We start from the raw sequence: 11263 nt of genomic DNA, 5'->3' as shown, positions 1-11263 counted from the left end.
AATCAGATGGAAGCACGAGGAGACCCGGCATGCTTGAAACTGAAATCTCCGTTGGAGGTAGCTAGATGTCTCAGCAGGTACGGGAACTGTCGCCCTTTACAACCTGAGTTCAGTCTCTGGAACATACGGGTGGGGAGAAGTGACTCTGATAAGTTGTCCTCCGATAGTGTAAGAGTTTGGAGATTAAACTAACCAACTGCCTTTGCTTTTCAAAAAGATTCCAGGACTGGGGAGGCAGAGGCAGGTCCAGAGGCCAGAGGGCCTATTTCTGAAAGTTGAAGGCCGGCCAGCCATGGCTGTATAATAAGACTTAGGTTAAAAAGAGAAAGCTCTATGGACAAGGAAAGCAAGAAGATAGCTCTGGTGTGGTCTGTGGAATAACGCCTTTGCACACTATGAAGATTCGTTGCTATGATTGGTTTAGTAAACAAGGCGACTGGCCAATAGCTGGACAGAATAAGGTTAGGTAGGACAGCCAGTCCAGGACTCCTTGAAGAAGTGTGTCCTGGGGGTGCTTAGGCCTCTATAGGGCCAGAGGCGGTGTGCCCATGGTTTAAGGACCCGGCTACCATTGAATCTGGTGGTGGAACTTGAGGTTGGTTTTACACACACGCACAGGCAAGAGTTAAGGAAGATTCCTCCCAGCTTTGCAAGGGAGGTCTGCGATCTGCAATGAACAGCTAGCTGGGTTAGGAATCCCTGCAGGTAATCCCCGAATGGAGAAACTCACCAGTACAGACAGCAAGAAATAGTCACTCGAGGACCATGCGTTACCCACCAAAGGAAGCCACAGGCAGTGGGCAGGGACATCCGACGGGACATCCAACGCCACATGGGCTACAACCGGCAAGGCTGTGGAGTGGGGTGGCCTGGCGTCCGGAACTTGATTGCCCTGCTGTTCAACATGGGACTGTAGGAGTTAGTGTCTGCCTTTAAGGCTTTCAGTTCTGCTTGGTCGGTCCCCCACCTCCGTCACATTTGGATGAAGCTGTTTTCCCTGCGCCAGTTCCTGTTGGAAGACTGTTGAGTCGCTGTTTTGAATTTCACAGTGACTATCACAATTTGCCTTGGGTCTCAGAGAGGCTCTGGACTTGGCACTCCTGAGAATGTGGGGCTGTTTGAGTTCCTTTTCCTGGTGCTGTGATAAAACACCATGGTAAGCAGCTTACAGGAGGAAGGGCTACTTTTAGCTCACAGTTTGAGAATCCTGTCTATATGGTGGAGACATCCCGGCAGCAGAAGCTTGAGCAAGCTGCTTACATTGCGTTTGCAGCCAGGAAGCAGAGAATGCTGTATTTCTCTATGTAGTCCAGAACTCACCAGGGAATGGCTTCATCCACTGTTAGTGTCTTTCGCCTTCAAGTCAGCTCAGGATAACCCCTCAAAGGCATGGCCATCGGCTAACCTAGTCCAATCTAACCTGATAGCTTCACAGGTGTGTCTTGAGGCTTGCATTCTAGGCGATGCAAGACAGTGTCAAGTTGACAACACCAGCTATTGGAGAATACCTGGAGATAGATTAAATGCATTCTTCATTATGAAAATGAGGCCGATGGCATAGGCTTATGGTTATTAGCTGGTGGTACTGTTTTGTGAGGTTGTAGAACTTTGGGACATAGTACCTGTATGACGTTGGTAGCCCACCGTGGGACAGGCCTCGAAGGTGATACTACATCTGATCCTGGCTTAATTTCCCTTACCATGTCCATCAAGATACAATTATGCCCCAAGCTCCCACTTCCACGCTGAGCTGCGTCAACTGTAATTTCTTCTCTGACGTGAGACTGTGTGCCAAGATGAACTTCTCATCCCTTACCACCACAGCAACAAGAAATTCACCAGGACAAGTTTAGGTAAGAAGCGTCCCCCTAACAGGACTGAGTGTTGAAGGTTTGGTTTGCTGCTGGTGGCATGTTAGAAAGGCAACCGCTCATGAGGACACTAAACACACCAATGGATTTGTCAATTAATGCATTACGACCTGTGCTTGGGCCATCCCCATTGCTGTACTCCGGCTCTCATGAGGTGAGCAGCTTGCCTACATCATGTCTTTCCGTCATGCCATTTCTGTTTTGCCACAGGATTAAGCGACTGAGCAGCCTAGCTAACCCTTGGCTAAAACCTCTGAAACCAGCGGTTTCGGAGCCTCTGCCTCTTAAAGTCGCTTGTCTCAGGCACCTTGTCACAACGACGAGGAGGTGGCCGACCGACCTTAACTCAGTGACTTGCATTAAATAGGTGGTTTCAGGTGCTTAGCACAGGCATCAGATGTTGCGGTTACATTGTTGTTAACAGGACATTCACGTATCCCTTTATGGCACTTTAACTTACGCAGTTAACTGCCACAAAATATGATATCACCCTTCGGTATAATCCTACTGACTTCTACAAAATTCACATTCTCCACGATGGAAGTTAAACGTTAATATAATAGCCGTTAGACTTTAACCAAGGGATTTCACTGAGCCTGGGTTCTTGGTTGAGACAGTGAAAACAGCGTATGGCCAGCTCAGCCTGAACGGACCCCACCTCATCTGAAATAGGGATAACATTAGGTTACTGGCTCAAGTACCGTGGTCCATCCTGGTCAAGGGCTTTGCCCGGTAAGATAAATGAACCGGAAGGTGTTTTGGCCAAACAGAACAAGAGCCACTCCAGGTGTCTCACAAAACATTTTGAAGGGTTTTAGCGATAAAGGGACAGTGTGACGTGGGATAAAAAAGTTGCTATAACATGAACACGAGTAAGCAAAAGAAAGTATGGGGCAATTTAGATGTGAGGAAAATGGCCGAGGGAGGTTGAGTGTGGCAGGGGGATCTGTAAGACGATGGGCCACCAGAAAGACCTGAGCTGGATTTGGATGCTGGTTCTCCTGAGGAGAGAGAACGGGAAATGGCGGCAACGGCTTCCTGGGAAGGCTGGCACATGTTAGAAGCAGCAGCGGCTTTGGGGGATGCTTCACTTACTTCACGGGGGCCACCTAGAGGGTCACTGTCACCCCAATTAGCACGAAGTGCACTGTCTCTGCAGAGTGCATCCCTAAGCTGCCTCCACTGTGAGAGGAACTATGCCTCTGCAATCTGTGAGTGATGGAATGAAGCAGATATCTTGTAATCTTCAGAAATGGTACATGGCTCAGTGCCTAGAAGAACCAAAGTCTTGGAAGCATGGCCAAGGATTGTTGGAACTTTTCCCTTGTTTGCATCATCCCGTGGGCTCTGCGACAAAGCTCACAGCACAAGGGAATAAACTAAAGCACACTCATTTCCTTGAAGCACATTTCGTACGCATCATTAGTTTAACCTTATTATCAATATAGAATGTGCAATGCCATTCCAAGTGAGGAGACAGGCTAGGGAAAAATCACTGGTTTAAGGTCTGAAAACTATTGTATTAAGTTTTCAATATCCTGAATGTAAATTTTATTTCATAAAATGTGGATACAATTTCACTAGAGACTAAATCTGTCACAGTGTGGCATTTAGCGCCAACTCAAATGGAAAGAATCATAAGGGGCACATGTGATTATAAAACCACTAAGAATGACAACAAGATGCAAGCAACTAAGAAGTGTTAGGCACCAAACTCCCGTGCTAAACACAGGGAATCACTCCATACTGAGAAGATGTTGAAGGAGGTACTGCCATTGTTTTGTACAGGTGAGGAGTTGACTGGACAGATGGACCGACACTACGACATTGAGTAGAAACACAAAAAGGCTACAAAAAGGGATGCTGATTAGTAACTTATTTTAGTTGGGAATGGAGCATTAACCTAGAAAAGGAGAGGAGAGGAAATACAATTATATATATATATATATATATATATATATATATATATATATTGCTAATGGCACAATTTCACCGACTGGGAGAGTGTCTTTGTTAGGGTTTCTGTTGTGACAAAACACCATGACCCATGACCAAAAAGCAAGTTGGGGAGGAAAGGGTTTATCTGGCTCACACTTCCACATTGTAGTCCATCACTGAAGGAAGGTGGGACAGAATCTCAAACAGGCTAGGAAGCAGGAGCTGATACAGAGGCCATAGAGGAGAGCTGCTTACTGGCTTGCTCAGTCTGCTTTCTTATAGAACCCAAGGCCACCTTCCTGGGGTGACCCTACCCACAATGGGCTGGGCTCTCCTCAATCAATCCCTAACTAAGAAAATGCCCTACAGGCTTTGCTGACAGCCTGCTCTCATAGAGGCATTTTCTCAGTTGCCATTGCCTTCTTGTTGATGATTCACTCTAGCTCGTGTCAAGTTTGCACAAAATTAGCCGGTTCAGAGAGATAGAAAGAAAAGATGTTTATTTGGCTCACAGGTGTGGAGCTGCAGGTCCAGGCGCTGCACAGGGCGATGGCCTTTTTTGCTAGCCGAGCTTAAAGCCAGGACAGGACATTGCACGACAAAGTGTTGTAAATCTGTGCGCCTCTTTCTCCTGGTCTCTCTCTCCCTTGCTATATATCTTCATGACTTAATTATGGGCATTCTACCCTAGTGCGCCATCTCTCCAGCCATATACAGCTATTTCTTGTCTGTATTTGCCAATTTCAGACTTTATGCCATCATGGGAGATAATAAAGAAGAAAGAAGCCTGAAACCCTACGTCCTTAATCTTGTTATTTTATGACAACAATTTACTCATTATTCATAAATGCCCACAGAATTTCAGAGGGAAATTATTTTGTATTTATTTCTCTTCTTGTATAACTCGTTTCTTGGGATCAATAATTGCTTCATTTTATGTACCCGTCTGCTTTCTACGAATTCACCAGTTTCAGATGCTCAGCACAGCTTTGGTTATGGTGACCTTTGCTTTCTCTTACATGTCCAAATTGTAACCCAGTACTCCATTCCGCGGAGCCCTTGCATCTCTCTCTTTGAAATCTCCCTCCTCTTGCTTTAATCTGGATCTGACTTTGGGCACGCTCTGATGGTCTGAGTATGACATTTCCCAAAGGCCCACCAGCCTATGGCAAGATGCTGGAATCTTCAGGAGTTGGTGTCTGCTGGGATGAACTTAGATCCCTGGAGGCATCCCATTGAGAATGGCGAGCCAGGTAGACCATTTGACCTAATGGCTGATATCCTAAGGTATTTTGTCAGAACAGTGGCGTTCTGACACACATTTTTGTTTGAGACCTGCCTTCTGATGTGTGTGTGTGTGTGTGTGTGTGTGTGTTATTTTTTCTCCATTTCATCCAGGACCTAATTGGTGGTAGGTTTTTATTTATTTATTTATTTTTTGATTCCTTACATTCACACCTGATTAATTAGTTGACTAAGTATTTTTAGTATGCAAGCAATTCTCCCACTAGGAACGCTAGTGTCAACTTTATTTATAGTATCAATTTTATTCATACTCCTTTGTGACTCCAAATCCACCACCCAGAATCACTTTCCAAAATCTTACTCATTTGGGTCAGTTTTATTTCCTAATGATTTTGAGTGGGGCCATTTTACACTACACTACTCTTGTCTTATGAACACTTCCCCCTTAATCTAAGGGTACTAATTAAAATGTTCCTCCGCTTTACCATTGTCCCGTATAGCTTGTTTTATATTTTCACACCTGTTACTCTTTGGATTTCCAAGGCTGAGATCATTGTGGGAATGGCTGTCAGCCAGCAGGTGTCGCTGTAGAGGGATGGACCATTCCATGAAAGAAGGCTCCCTTTCTCCAGGGAGTCTTTTCTGTCTTCACCCTGGCATTCCTACACTTGCAAGGCTGTACTCTGGGGCTCGGTAAAGGAGAATGGAGTCCTAGTCTTTATATGTCTTCACTCCCACCCTTATCATTAAGAGTAAGCTTCAGGCTTCTGTCTGGGGTGTTGTTTAAAGTGGTATTTGTCTACCTGCACAGCAGCAGTAGGGCGATTTGGGGTACACTGCACACACAAACTTTCAACGAGCCTGCAGATGAGACTCTTCTGCAGGGCCCAGCACCCCCGAGTCCTGATCTCCGGGCATGGGTAGGGTGCTCTCTGCTGTAACAGTGTGTCTTGTATAAGGTAAGCAGTTTCCTCTCCAGTGTGTTCCCGTGGTAATGTACTGCCTTGCCACAGCCACAAAGAAAGAGCCAAATGACCATGGACTGGAAGCTCTGAAACACAGGCCAGTTCTTCTTTTAATCAGATTTACTTTGATTACAGTAAATGGAAAACAAACTAACACATGGGCCTATAATTTTTATGTCTGCTCTTATACCTACCTCTATATACTTGCTATTTTTGTTGTTGTTTTGTTCTGTGGTGTTTGGGACCGAACCCAGAGCCTCAGACATGTTTGAATGCTCTGGCATTGAACTATAGCTAAATCCCTACTTATTGTTTTTAATAATGGATCTCAGAAAGGGTTTATCATGGATAAATAAGAATCTGGGGAAACAAATAGGCTGATTGACGTTTATTCGGGGAGAAATCACTTAACACCAGAAACAGATGGCCGCCAGGAGGTTCTCGTCCCAAGGATGCCTCCGGGTGCTCTCTGTCTCCAACCAGGAAGCAAGAGAGAGTGCTGGGGTCCAGGACCCCAGACCTAGTTTCCCCAGGTCACACCCACACCTGTCCCCACCCCCAGTGGGCGTGGTCAGTGGAACAGGTGCGGGGCGGGGTGGATATCTCGCCACAGGGGTAATGATAAACACATGGCCGATGCTTAGTAAGTATATAGTTTCCTTTTTCAGATGCCTGCCACCCTGGTAGTGGTACTTAATGCCCTAGGGATGCCTGCTCCTTATTAGGTCGTTCTACATCTGTGCCAGCTTCCCCTGTGTAGCCACTGTAGTAGCTCATCCTAGTCTCGCCCGTGCATCTCCTTTCTCAGCCACTGGGGTACTGGTATTAATGGGAAGCAGTCATTCTACCTGGATGGGCCTTTTATTTTGATTAAAATGCTGTAAAGTTTCCAGTGCTGTCTCTTTTCTTGTAGCCATGTATAAGTTCTTCTGAGATGTAACTAATAACTGTTGTTTGCTTTGCATTTTTTGGTATTTTTACCAAGTCAGTATTCATACAGAAGTAACTGCATTTGTCATGCATGCGCGAGGCCCACTCCCAGCATGGCATAAAACTGGTGTGGTACCCCAGACATCTTCTACTTCCAGTGCTTGGGAGGTAAAGCAGGAGGATCAAAAGTCCAACCAAGGCTATCCTCAGCTACATAGTGAGTTCCAGGCTATGTGGGTCACACAAGGCCCCATCTCAAAGACAAAACAAAAAGCAAACACATGTATGTCCCTTACCAGGTTCTCATTATCATTCTGAATCTGCCTACTCATGCAGGCAGAACTGATTTTATTTCTTTCTTTCTTTGTTTAAGATTTATTTATTTTTATTTGTCTCTCTATGTGTGCCTGCGTATATGTCTGTGCACTATATGCATGCAGTGCCTGCAAAGGCCAGAAGGGGGCATCTAATCTCCTAGAACTGGAGTTACAAATGGTTGTGAGCCACTATGTGAGCGCTAGGAATCCAACCTAGTCCTGTCTGCATCTCCGGTGCTGGGATTACAGGTGCACGCTGCAATGCCTGGCTTTTTACATGGGTGCTGGGAATCCAAACTCAGGGTGTTCATGCTTTGCCACAGGGCCACAAACCCAACTCATCTGGCTGCTGTTTCTCCTTTTAAGTAGCACTCATGTCTGCTGCCCTCGGTTCCTTTGAAATCACTCTCTGCTTTTGTCTCTCCCAATCTGCTGTGCAAAAAAAAAAAAAAAAAAAAAAAAAAAACAAACAAACCTCCAGTGTCTGTGCTTATAAGGTTCTGGGCCAGATGGCTGGTTTGGAACAGTTATCAAAAGGCCGGCCAGTATCATACAAGAGGACATAGCAAAAACTAAAAAGCAATTATCTGCTTAGGTATTCCTCTCTGTGTGAGACACAGAGAGCTACGCAGCTGCCGACAATCTGAGGTTATAACAGAGAAGGCAGAGGTACTGAGAGGGACTGGGTAAGGTCTCAAGTAAATAGCAAATGAGTAAGTAGCCGTGAGTAATCCAAAGGTATTGGGTATACCGAACGGGGAGCAAAGTACTAGAAACAGGGATGGCACTGCTATAATGGCCCGAGACAAACGTTCGCTACTGAGGCAAACTATACTAGATAATCATATTAATCACGCTGGCCCTGGAACCTGAACTGCATGCTGTCTGAGTAATGAGGGGAGACCTCATATTGTCCTGTTCTGAATGACTCAGGACACGAATCATCCTTTATCCCATTTATGTACACTGACTATGCTGTGACCGTTAGTCACTTAGTGGCCCCGTGGATTACCAGATGGCTACAGGCTGACCAACAGCGCTTGTATGTGAAGGGAACCTTTACTTTATTTAACATGTTCAAACTGTAAAAGTGGTGATGCTGGCAACTCAGCGGAGGCCCAAGACGAGCTGGCAAATACTTCTTTTAAGAGGAAATATTTGGAGGCGGGGGACAGAGAGTACTTCCCCCTTTCCTTCCTTTTTGAATTATGTAGCCCTGGCTGGCCTGCAACTCTATGGGTGGCCTCAGACTCCCAGAGATCTATGTGTCTTTGCCTCCCAGGTGCTGGGATCAAAGGCGTGCGTCACCACACCTAGCTGTGCACACCCGTGTTTATTATACTGCACTGGTATAGTCCTGCTTCGTTATTACTAGTCATTGTCGTTAATCTGTTTTTTACAAATCAAACTTTATTGTAGGTGGGAGTACACATGTGTGCACAAGCGTGTGTGTGTGTGTGTGTGTGTGTGTGTGTGTGTGTGTGTGTGTATTGAGACAGGGATTCGCTATATACCCCAGGCTGACCTGAAGCTAAAACCCTCCAGCTTCATCACCCTGCTGAGCAGCACCGGAATTACAGTTAGGCCCCCTTATCTGTGACTCTAGTACACTGGTTCCTATGACTTCAATGCTCTCATGAGATTCTGGTTAGCTCTGTGACTTAATCACAAACACCACATATTCTGGTTATAGAAATCAGTTCAACCACAGGATGCCTTTCTCTGTTTTTGTGCACCGGAACTACTTTTCTTCTCTAAAAAAATACTGCATTCCCATGTGGCTACTTCCTCAAGCAGGGATCTAACACCCGGCCAGGTTATAGATTCTTCCTTTGCGCCAAACAAACGTGACAGTCCTTACATTGTCTTGATAATAAGACAACGAGCTCACCCTGAGGTCCAGATGCTGTCTTGTTCACCTTTGCCTTCTTAGTATCTGGCACAGTCCTCAGCACAGAGCATTTGATATGTCACTGTGGTTGCTAGGCTCTTTGAATGACTAATAGATTCAGTGGCCTCCCATCCCTCCTCTTCTTTGAAAAGATCTACTTGCAAAGTGCAGTATCTGAAGTGTGCCATAGCAATGTAGCAGCCATGGATTTTTAGCCAGGTGGTGGTAGCACATGCCTTTAATCTCAGCACTCAGGAGGCAGAGGCAGGTGGATCTCTGTGAGTTCAAGGCCAGCCTGGTCTACAAAGTGAGTTCCAGGACAGCCAATCCAACACAGAGAAACCCTGTCTCAGAAAACCAAACAAATAGAGATCTCCTCAACTCAGAATGGCCTTTTCATCTTCTTTCACAACCTTTTTGAAGAATGGAAGAGGGAGCTAAGAGTTAACAGGCATTTCACTGACCAGGAGGAAAGGATGGTCACTAGGACCAAGCAGCACAGACTGAGCTTACTCTTAAGCTCTTAAGCGATGAATTCTTGAGGTAGACTAGGGAAGAGTTGGACATGGGCGATGGAGGCAGATGGAGAGCGATACTTTTGCTTTCTGATCTGACCAACTGAATGCTTGTATTTAACCCTCTGAGAAAGAAGTAAGGTAAGAGGTAATACACACTTCAATAAAATTATATTCTCTTTGTCTAAAGTGTATTGATATGTGTTCACATGTTTTATTTTTTGGTGGGGGTATTATGGGGGACACATGATTATTTCTGATCACTGTAGGGACACCACATGGCCTCACCATTCATGTCCAGATCCTATAGTGTTGTCCCTTACTGACACTTGAGTACTTCTCCATTTCTTTCCTCCAAATCACTGCTTTCGCCCTTCTACTTCCCGTCTCCATGAATTTGGCTGCTGAAGGTGCTTCGTGCAGGCAGGATCACAGTATCTGTTCTTCTGCTGTCTTACTGCACTTAGCATTTTGCCTTTTGAATCCATGCACGGTGCAGCATATGTCAGGCTTAGCTTTGCTTTTAAGATGTTCTTCTGCCCCTCCCCCTTTAAGTCAGCTTTCTGGAACAATTCTCAGAAGCTGAGTGCTCAACCACAATGCAATTCTCTTTTATCTCTTGAGGGGGGCCACCTATTTTACCAGCTGCATTCGCCATACCTCCTCAGCTGTTCCCTTAATTTTGGAAAACAATAGCTATCCCCGTGGGCAGGATGCCGTATCCCGTGGTTTTGATTTGTATTGATGAGTGATGCTAAACATCTTTTCACATAGATATCTTCTTTGGAGAAACTGTCCATTTGCGAATGGGGTCATTGGCTTTTAATTGTTCAGTTTATAGTAAATTTTGTAGAATGGAACAGTTATTTCCATGGGACAAGAACACATGAGTTAAGGTAACATAAAAATGCTAGGGTCTTCGAGAAAAGGGACAGGAAGATCATCTTTTCTTTTTTAATAAATTGAGCTCTTACTTTAAAGGAAGAGTGTTAGCAGTAGGTCTTCCCTGCCGGTCGGTCTGGTCCCACTGCCACGCCAGCCCCAAATAATACACAGAGACTCTGTATTTGATACAATGATGTTAGCCAGTTACTACTAGTTTCTTATCAACTGGCTCTGTCTTAATTATTAACCCATTTCTATTAATCTAAGTGTTTCCACGTGGCCTCATCTTACCGGAGAGAGGGGCTGGCGTTCTTCTCTCTCCATCCTCCATCTTGAAACTCCTCCCTACCACTTCCTCTCTCCTTCTAGTCTCCTAGTCCCAACTATCTTGCTTTCCTATTGGCCAACAGTGCTTTATTCATTAACCAATAAGAGAAACATATTTACAGAATGACATCTCCCATCAGAAGAGTAAGAAAAATTTACAATTAGAATTCTGAGTTTATTTTAGTAGTATTGCTCAGCACCCATATGAGTCAATTAAGCATTACTGAACTATATCGTAACCGTACAAGAGTTTCTGTGGAGATGTGACATCTACCTATTCATAACGGAAGAGAAAGACAAAAGATTTTTTGGAAGCCTTGCTTAATGAACCAAAGTTTACTGGGGTTACTTACAGCAATAGGGCGAAGGTGTCCTTATA

The sequence above is a fragment of the Phodopus roborovskii genome, unplaced genomic scaffold (genome assembly GCF_943737965.1).
Source record: "Phodopus roborovskii unplaced genomic scaffold, PHOROB, whole genome shotgun sequence".
In the NCBI taxonomy this organism is placed as follows: Eukaryota; Metazoa; Chordata; class Mammalia; order Rodentia; family Cricetidae; genus Phodopus; species Phodopus roborovskii.
The sequence above is the reverse complement of the archived record's forward strand: the minus strand, read 5'-3'. Positions refer to the sequence as shown.